Consider the following 9,989-nt stretch of genomic DNA (forward strand, 5'->3'; position numbering starts at 1 on the left):
GATAGACTTTGAAATATAGTTTTGGTTTGTTGAATATTTAATGCTTTGCTTTTTAATAGTTTCATAACTGACTTTTGCAATTAGTACAAAGTAGAGTATAACAAGTTTTTACTGTATTGTAAATGACATTTTTCAAGATAGTATAATGTGATTTCAGAGCTCTTAGTGTTAGAGTAGGTATGCCACTTTTCTGCACATCTGACATCACCAAACATGACAGCATGTCACTGACTTGTAGTCCAGTCAGATACATTGACATTAATAGTGTCCTATAACTTCAATATAGCAATATTGAAGGTATACCTCTGTGAATGGGTACAATGAGCTGTAAAATAAACTGACTGTAAATCTAAATCCTTCTGCGCAGATAAACAGACGTTATCATTTAGACCTATGTAAAAAAAGTAAAAGCTACTTCCAGTTGTTTCCTGTTGTTTTGTGTCTTACAGACATGAAACCTGACACAAAGCAGGGAGGCCTGACCCCTGATGACCTAATCGTCACCGTATCTTATATCAGACTTTACCACCCAAGCATCCAAAACATTAAACCGTACATTTATTTTACTTCATGAGTCATAAAGAAAATTCACACCCACAAAACGTTTCTCCCATTTCACAGTACCGTATGTGAATAATGACCTTGCAATAATCCCACTGCTTGTTTTAACATACAACAAAGATATGTATGAAACAGAACATTGTTGGTGTGGGTTGGAACTGGGTCATGATATGCAGGTGAAACTGTCCCTGCAACAGTGGCACCTGTCTGAATAATTCATAGAGTCAATCAATGATTAAAGGTTTGCTGGGTGTCACACCTCATACCACGGAGAAGGTAGCTCTAGGTAGCGAGGGAACTGTATCAAAGCTGTGGTAAATGCTCTCTAGAGATGAAATGAGGATCTCAATCAGAAGATTTAACTGAAATATTTAGTTTTTATCATGGCATCATCACATCCTGTAAACACAACACTGTTGTTGCTGGTAGTAGTCAGAGTACCTTGATTCTTTACAGCAAAAATGTGGCTTGTAGACTGTTGCTGCTAATGGATCTTACTGGAAGCACCAGTTCTGGTGAAAGAAAGGATGCATCAGTGGATCCAATGAAGGAAAAGGAAATGTTTTCACTGGAAAAGTGCTTCACGGAATGAGACCATTATCAGTGGATAGCTACAAATAAATGCAAAAATACCATAAATATGCTATGAAAGAGTTTTTAAATTAAAACAGCAGGTTCTGTAAAATTAACTCTGTATCTGAAATACTTCACTATATTTTGTTAGGCTTTAACATGTACTTTTTACATTCTATTTACTTGTTTTATTTTGTTGTATTATTATGGTAAATTTTCTTTTTAATTATTTACCATTTATGCTTTTATACCTTCCGTTAGTAAATTTAGTCACATTTGTGTTTAAAAAGGGTTATGTAAATAAAATTATTATGTATGTTAAACTTCAAAAATAATTACCACTCATAAAAATAAAAGATTTGCCGCATCATTTTAAGCTGAAATAAGGTAAAAGATTGATTTATAATGCATTGCTGGAGTACCTTTATTGTGACACTCTACTGTTAATTTTAAGAATATAGTTAAAAAAGCAATTATTATTATTATTAATAATAATAATAATAATAATAATAATAATAATAATAATAATAATAATAATAATAATAATAATAAGTGTTTAAACTTTAGTTTGGACAGTAGGTAAAAATTCAATAGATTGATTCACATTAGCATTGGATAGAAAAGGAAGGTATGCTGTTAGGAAAGGGGACAATAGTGAGAATTCAGAAATAACAGGATGGATTTATTTTATGGTGAGCCGTTTCTGAGCTGCAAGCTGCTCGTTTCGCCATTGCAGGTTCCACAAATGTGCAGTGTTTGGTGTTTGTTTCCTTTTGTCTTTATGAACTTGCCCTGCTGCCTGAAAAACTAGGAACGAACTAACACAATAGTTAAAAATACAACCAAAAAATATCAGAAGTTTATAAGGAACTTCTGAAAAGTTCCTCATAAGTTCAGTACATGAGGAACTTTTCAGAAGCAGCCAGTAATTCTGGCAACTCTGAATGGGCTGCAGAGATCCACAGCTTAGAAGGGGGAACCTAGTAGGACATCAAATGCAACACAGATTTGGCCTTTATACAAGAGTAGCTTTATATATATACATATATATATATATATATATATATATATATATATATATATATATATATATATATATACAGTACAGACCAAAAGTTTGGACACAACTGTGTGTACTGTATATATATCCAGATTCAACAAACATGTGGAACAATGTATTTTGGTCTAAACTAAACATTTCAGTACTATTTGTGGCAGAAATTAACAATACAAATTGCTCTGACACATGGTCCCAGCAGTGAGACATGGTGTTGGCAACATCATGCTGTGGGGAAGAAAGTTCTGCATCTACTGTATGTGCAAAGTTGTTAGCGACATCCTTTAAAAGAATTTCAGCTGTTATTTGAGCAAAAGATGTTGACCTATTTGGGCTGAGTACAAACAAAGAAAGTCTGGGAATTTATATGAGTACTTCCCACATTTTGATTTGAAAACATTTTTCAAAACAAATTTATAATTTTTTTTTCCACCATACAATTATGTGCTACTTTGTCTTACCTTATCCTTAAGCATGTTTTTGTGCTGGTAATTCAAGGCCTACCTTAACAACATTAACTGTTTTCTTTCAGGAATGAAAATGTATTCCTTAAGTTATAAAAAAGGCATGAATTTGAATTTAATTTCAATTTCATTTAAACCTATGACAAGTGTAACACGTATCATCATGCCAGACTCAATAGCTTTACTCCTTTCTGCGTTATCAGGTAAAGAGGCGTCTGATTCTTAATTTCTACGCAATCAAGGATGACATGGCTGAAAACGCTGCCAGTTAGTGTTTCTCTGGCTGCTCTCCAAGTGAGATCTGTAGGAGGAGAATGTCGGGTCCCTTTCTGCCCTGCAGCTCAGCAGCTCCCTGTCTAGACTGGCCGACAGCTTGATGAATACATGGCCACACCCTTTAAGTCCATGTTGAATGGTTTTATGTACAAAAACATCTGCAAATTTAGAAAAAAAGAGGAGAAAAATACAGAGATGAAACTCATTTTTTAACAAAATAAGAAGCAATTCCAATTGTCTGGTTTTATAATTTATTGTACACTGTCATTTCTTCCATAATTTCATTTCAATTTCAATTTATACAAAATATAAACTACTAAGGGGAAATAAAAATCGAACATCACGCTTCCCATATTGTTTTACATACAGTCATTTCCTGGGCTGTGAGACCCATGGATGCAGTAAAGAAAGGTGCCACACCCTCATCATGAAAAGACCAGATTTAAAATTTTAAAAAATCACAGGGCAAAACTAACACAAATCATGTGGCAACATATTTGCTACATACATTTACAGACCAAAAAAGCAAAGTTTAAGAAAATCCAGCTAAATGCACCAAACTTAACTTTAACTAAACAAACACCATTCTGATGTATGGATTGTCAGGTAGATTCAAAGTGGCAAAAGAAAAAGGAATCTGCACACTCTAGTGGTCCACATTTCAATCAGAACTTGTGACATGACACCTGCAGCCCTGAGCGTCTCCAATGCATGTGATGGTGTGACTGTGGAAACGCAAACCGAGAGGGCGCGGCGGAGCGGGATGAACCAAAATTCCTTTTTGAATCCATGCAAGGCAGGGCTTTATGCAAGAGGGGCATGGGGTGGAGGGGTCCTGAACTCCTTTTGTTGAGCGTTGTCATAATTGATGAAGGTCCATCCACGTGAGTTTTGTGGTCTCTGAAGGAGGAGGAGATGCTGGATCAGTTTGGGATGACGGGAGGCAAGGCGGAGCATTGACACAGAGATGAGAAGAGAGACCATTTAGCAGTAGGGCTTTAGGAGAAAGGCCGCCATGATGACTGGGGTCAGGACAGTGAGGCCACCTGCGTTCAGCGAAACTGCCGCTCCCATGGAGGAGTGGGTGGGACTGCTTAAGATGCCTGGGGTGGTGGCGGTATGGTTGTAGGTTGAGTTGGTGAATGTTGCGTTGGTTTCCAGTGAGTCCACCTGTTGGAGGAGGCAGAAAAGACAAGATAACAATGTAGCATGTTCTGGGATAAAGATCTCGAATTGAAGAACCCTGGATGTCCATAATCTGACTGAAAACTCAATAAAATGACTATAAATTTCAGATGTGATTGTTCTAATGCACTCTGTAACAACATACTGATGATTTGTAGGTTGGTTTAAAAGACAGGAGACTTCTGTTTCGAAATGTGACACCCACATTTGGCAAATTGCACCAAAAAGAAACTTTAGATTCTTCGTCCACCTTTCCACATGGTGGAGAGACAGTCAGTCCCTAAATCATTAATCATGTGTGATGCAAACACCAGGTTTACAATAAACAAATACATTCAGATGCAGAAGATGTCTAAAATGTTCAACGTGACTGACAAGAGAACTAAATCATGAAACCTTTTTTCTAATTTGCTTCAATACAAGTTTCCACATTACTTAAATTCTGTTCATAAAGATCATAAAGTTCAATTATAAGTAATTTCCTCAAAACAAAAAACTTCCGTGCCCCTCAGAAATGTGGTTAATTCTCCCCCAATCACGATTAACATAAAATAGCGCTAAAAAAAAAAAAAGCTAGACTGTGAATGGTATCTTACCTGGGTTGATAAGCATATTGCGAACAAAACCATCCCCAGTTGAACGATCGTCATTTTGGACATTTTCAAAGATAAATTATTTTTTCCTGAAGTGGTTTGGCCAGATGGAGGAGGACAACCAACAGGCGCTGCTTCTATGTAATGTGAGCGCAGCATCAGCGGAAGGCTTTTATACCAACGGGTCTGCAGCGTAGGTGGAGCCCTAAAATCCGGAAGATTATGGAAATCTATGCTTTTTATCACTATAACACAAAATTGATAGTGACCACCGTTTTCATAACGAGAATTTAAATCGTGGATGGTTTTGATTAAATTAAATGAGTTTCTAAATTGTTTAAGTGGAGTCCCAGCACGCATGCTCGGTTGCACGTGAACAAATGATCAATTTTCAGCTATGTTGAAAGTAATTCACCTTTCTCATTAAATGTACCGTGTCGAACCCCACCTCACATCCTCCGCCAAAAATGCATCCGACCTTAGTGTTGCCATGGTGATTCTGGAGCCATCAGGAGTATGAATTCTCAGTATCCATGTTCACTAAGATGTCAACACGCCGACTACATTTATCTTCTGACAGACACATATATTTCTATTAAAACAAGCAAAAGCGCTTAAGAAATGTTCAACTGATTAGTTGGCACCTGTTGAATTCTCCAAGTGGTTTCTAAATGCAGCAACAGTGACGCCTAGCGTTAAAATTGTAAAATGATTTTTGTTTTGTTTTTCGTGCCTCAAATTAGAGTTTGTATGCTAGGTGTGTGGAAGATTCTGTAAGACATTGTCAGAAGTTTTTGTTTTTGTTTCTGTAACATGACTTTAAGGTCGACAAAAATCTAAATTTCCCACTTGGAACTCTGAATTTGCCACCTTTAAACTTATGAAATATTGAATTTTGTGTAGAAATGGAACGCAAAGTCAAGCTATATCCTTCAGCATGGATTTAGGTAGAGTTTTTGTTTAATCTGTCTTGAAGATCTTCCTCCTCCACAAGGCTTGTGGCAAACTGCAACTGAGACTTCTAACTTTCTTTCAATAACGACTTTCTTCTCAGCTATGGATCTGTGCAGCTCCTCCAGAGTTACCACCTCTGGTAACCTTATTTTCTCCACCTCTCAATAATGCTCTCCTCCAGCTTGTCAGTTCAAGTGGCTGGTATTTTCTGGGTAGATTTTGTGTAAAAGATTTTCTGTTTTCAAATGACAATCTGCTTTAAACTTGCTTCTCCAAACAGCTGTGCTCCTTGGTGTTTAAGATGCAGTTTTCACACCAATGTTTTGTAACAAACCTCTGAAGCACTTACAGAATAGGTGTGTTCATACTGAGATTAAGTTACACAGCTGTGGAATATGTATAGTAACTGTGTTCCTTCTGAAGACAATTTTTCTGTATTTTATTTCTTTACAGTAAAGCACTTAGTATGACTAATACATTTCCAATACAATACACAGACATTTGTGGTTGTACTAGAAAAAAATGCAACAAATTTGTGGGTATATGAATACTCACTTTCTCAATGCACTGTAATTATATGCAGGAAAAATATCAGATTAAAGGGCTTGTTCACCAATTATGGACAAATATCGCCCTCTGTTGGTGATAACACACAACTATAAACCACACAGACTGTATTCTTTAATCAAGCCTCATAGAGACAGACACATTTTCGTCTTTTAAATTGCAAAGAACGCTTGCTGTAATCATGTTGCCAGTTTACAGTAAAGCAAGCAATCACACACAAAGCGGCCTATTTTCATAATTCGCCCCAGATGTTGAGGATTGTAACTTAAGACCCGACAACTGTCTCTAGTCCCATGTCACTTGTGTTACCCCAGTAGATTGCTGAAGAAACAGCGAGACGTCTTTATTTCCAGCCTTCAGCCCCAGAGGAAGCCGAGGGGACAGCGCTCCCTGCAGAGGCACCAGATGTGCGCTGTTATGGAGAGCATGGAGAGAGGGGCCTTTTGTGAGGCATCAGATAAGCCCTGTTCCCAAAGCCGGGTCGGATCAGGTATCACCACTGGGTCTACGAGGGGGAGAAACCCAAGCCCTGCGCAGTGGATCGGGTTTCTGTTTACACGAGCGTGGTCTCTGGACTTCTCCAGGCAGAGTAGACAGTGAGAGGCAGGAAAGAGGGAGGGAAAAAGAAAAGTCTCGCTGTCTTGTGATTGTTTACCTGTCTGTCTCTGTGCATGAAGTTCGGTGATCTGATGGAAGTCTTGCAAGATGAAAACTTTTGCTTTACCCGATGAACTCGTTCTAACCCATTGCAATGTCCCCAGAGTTTCATCAGCAGTCTTTGAACATGATACAGTAATAAATTCCCTGGCCTTGCTTTAGGAATAATCATGCAGCAAATGTTTATGCTGAAAGCCTCAGTTTGCTCACAGAGACAGGGGAACACACCTTCCTGGTTGTTAACCCTGCCCTCAGGCATGTGTCCTCAAGCAAGGCTGCATGACTTGAGCCAATTGTGGACCTTTCAGGTGTTTTTAGTGCAGTGTGTACACACTGGCTCCACACACCGAGCCCTGATCAAACAGATGCCATTTGAGAAAGCTCCGAACCCTGTGCCATGGATATCATTTAACTCGCAGGGCCCTTTTCATCTCTTTATTTTAAGACAAGAGCGTACAGACAGTGTTTGCACTGTGTCCCCTCGGATAAAACACAGTCTTTGCATTCCTTATGAAATGTATCTGTTGAGATTTGGGAGGGGTGGGCCCAAGTGTTGGGTTACATCAAATCAGAGGGCCCTGCGCTGGTGGAACCGGGAGTCAAATGAGCCACCTTTCATAATAAAAGCGCAGCGTGGGCTAGGCATTTTGTGTAATATTTACACGTACTATAAATATATCATGTAGTTATTTTTGTAACCTGCAAAAATTAAACTTTGCAGTTAAAATGTTGAGAGAAAGCTTGCAAAAGACCTTAGATTGGTACATGATAATCAATGAACATGTTATCAATGGATGCTTATATGCAAGTTAAAGTGGAAAGACACACAAGACACAAAATCTTGTAACTTTCTCTCAGATGAAAATCACAGAAAGAGTTCAAACATTTTGCAACTCTTTTTGAACACATCTGTGACGGCGGAGAGATGCCTTACCTAACATGGCATCAGTGGGTTGTGTATCAATTGAAGCAGAAATTAGTTGTTTTTTTTGACAACTAATGCTGCCATCCTGGTGCTCTTTTTCACAGAACTTGTTCCACACACTCAGAACTTCTCTGAAAATGAACACCGGGATGGCAGTATGAACACTGACCATACTGCCACTTTACCAGCACTTCTCTGTGGGAAGATCTGGTAAACTGAGATATGGTTTCAGAAAATTTTCAAAAATAACAATCTGAAATTTGTGGCATCCATACTTTATGTATTTCTTTCCTTTATTGTGATACCCATAAATGAATCAAATGGACGTTTCCTTCAGAGTTCGCCTAATTAGTAAACACATACCAGTTAAATTAATTAGTAATTTAATCTCAGCGAAGGCTGGCCATTACCTTCCTATGCAATTTCACTCAATTCTCATCTCTTGTTAGTGCACAGTGTGGGATTTCTCCCTTTCAGTTGGATTTCCCTGGATGAATTTAAAGTGGGCCAGTCAGCGAAAAGAAGGAGGAGTTGTTAATGGTTGATTGTCAGGATCTGTGTTTTCTGTGTTCATTTAGAGTTTTTTGTGTCCTTAAGTCTCTTCGTTGTCCTGTCCTCCCCTTGATTGTTCCCAGGTGTGTCTCGTCTCTGTGATTACCCTCCTGTGTATTTAACTCCACCTGTGTTCCTTGTTCCTCGTCGGGTCCTCGTCAATGTTAGCGTCTATGTGTCGTCAGTGTTTCCTTGTGCCTGCTGCTTGTTCCTGGACTTATTTACAATTAAATTCATCATCACATTCATCTTACCTGGGTCTACAGCGTCTGCCTCACCAACCCGCACCACACCTCATGACATTGATGTTAATTTTCTGTGCTGTTTTAGAATTGTCTGCCATCGCTGTAGTTTGGCAATGACAGTGGAGCAAGTGAACAAAGGCATTCAGTTGGTGTTGGCCAAGCTTCCAAATATTGAGCAAGAGGAATGTTTAAAAATTTTTATTGCTGGCAAAGATGTTATAGACCTACTCCCCACAGGGTCTTTTACGACATACACAATTTTAGGTAGCCTTAATTGAACTGGAGCATTACCTAGCAAAACATTAGTGAGTATATAAAATCAGATCTAACAGTTTGAAACTTCAACACTGTCCATGTCTCCAGCAAGCAATCGTTTCTCAGTATCTGAGGATCCAGGCCCTCTGTGAAAAGCAAAGTGAGAAATGGCTTGGTTTTTACCAAACCAATCTCAGTATGAATCCAGCTGCTGTGTAAAGGCCTTAGAGGTTTGTTAAAGAACATTAGCAAAGAATTAGCAAAAATGAAGGTAAATGAACACATTTGGCAGGTTAGGGATAGATGTCAACACATGGCCATCAGCCTAAACCACATGTGTCAAACTCAAGGCCCGGGGGCCAAATCCGGCCCTCCATAGCTTTTTATGTGTCTTTTTACAGGTGTCAAGTAGTCCCTCCAGTTTTTCACAAATCTGCAAAATTCATACAAAATCCACACAAAATCAACAGCTCCCCACATTTCTTTTCCTGATTTTTACAGAAAATTCTTAACATTGTCTGAAAACATTGGGTTTCAGTGACTGCTGCCTCAACCTGACTTGATGTCAAGCTATAGTCCATGACCGATACGGCGAGTAATAAAAGTTACATTTAGCATCATATATTAGCAAAAAAAATAAAATCAACCACAAACAGTCACAAAATCCTGGATGGACTGGTCAGTGTGAAAAGATGTTCAATATTTAATTTTAAGAAACTGACACAAACAGCCATTCATTGATATTTTAGTGGGTTTTATACATTCTGGCCCAACCAGCCCTTTAAGAACATTCAGGTTTTTGATACGGCCCAAAATGAAAATGAGTTTGACACACCTGGCCTAAACTGACGGCTGGCCAAAAAGTGTATTATTTAGATTAGTAGCCAAGATTTTCGTGGCGCGTGTGGAGGTGCAGCAGAAACCCATACCACAAATGCAAAGTCAGCTGAACTGATTGTTATGCACTGCACAAATCTGGCTTTCATGGAACAGAGAAAAGCAACTGTTCATATTTTGCAGGGTGTCTTTTAGGACACATAAAAAATGTGGAGCATTCATTGAACTTGCTCTCATGGGAGCCTAGCCTCATTCTGTGTGGATGCTTCACCTGAGACGTGGAAGCTA

The 9,989-nt window shown here is 38.6% G+C and overlaps 1 long non-coding RNA gene across 1 annotated transcript; it reads right to left on the reverse strand.

Annotated features, from left to right (window-relative positions):
• Positions 1–3,165: 3,165 nt before the first annotated feature.
• Positions 3,166–4,887, reverse strand: LOC116734722 (uncharacterized). The gene is made up of 2 exons (XR_004342256.1): positions 4,713–4,887; positions 3,166–4,101 (listed from the first exon to the last, which is right to left on the reverse strand). It is a non-coding gene; the product is annotated as an uncharacterized LOC116734722 (long non-coding RNA).
• Between the last annotated feature and the right edge of the window lie 5,102 nt (positions 4,888–9,989).

Source organism: Xiphophorus hellerii, chromosome 15, assembly GCF_003331165.1.
Source record: "Xiphophorus hellerii strain 12219 chromosome 15, Xiphophorus_hellerii-4.1, whole genome shotgun sequence".
Classification (NCBI taxonomy): Eukaryota; Metazoa; Chordata; class Actinopteri; order Cyprinodontiformes; family Poeciliidae; genus Xiphophorus; species Xiphophorus hellerii.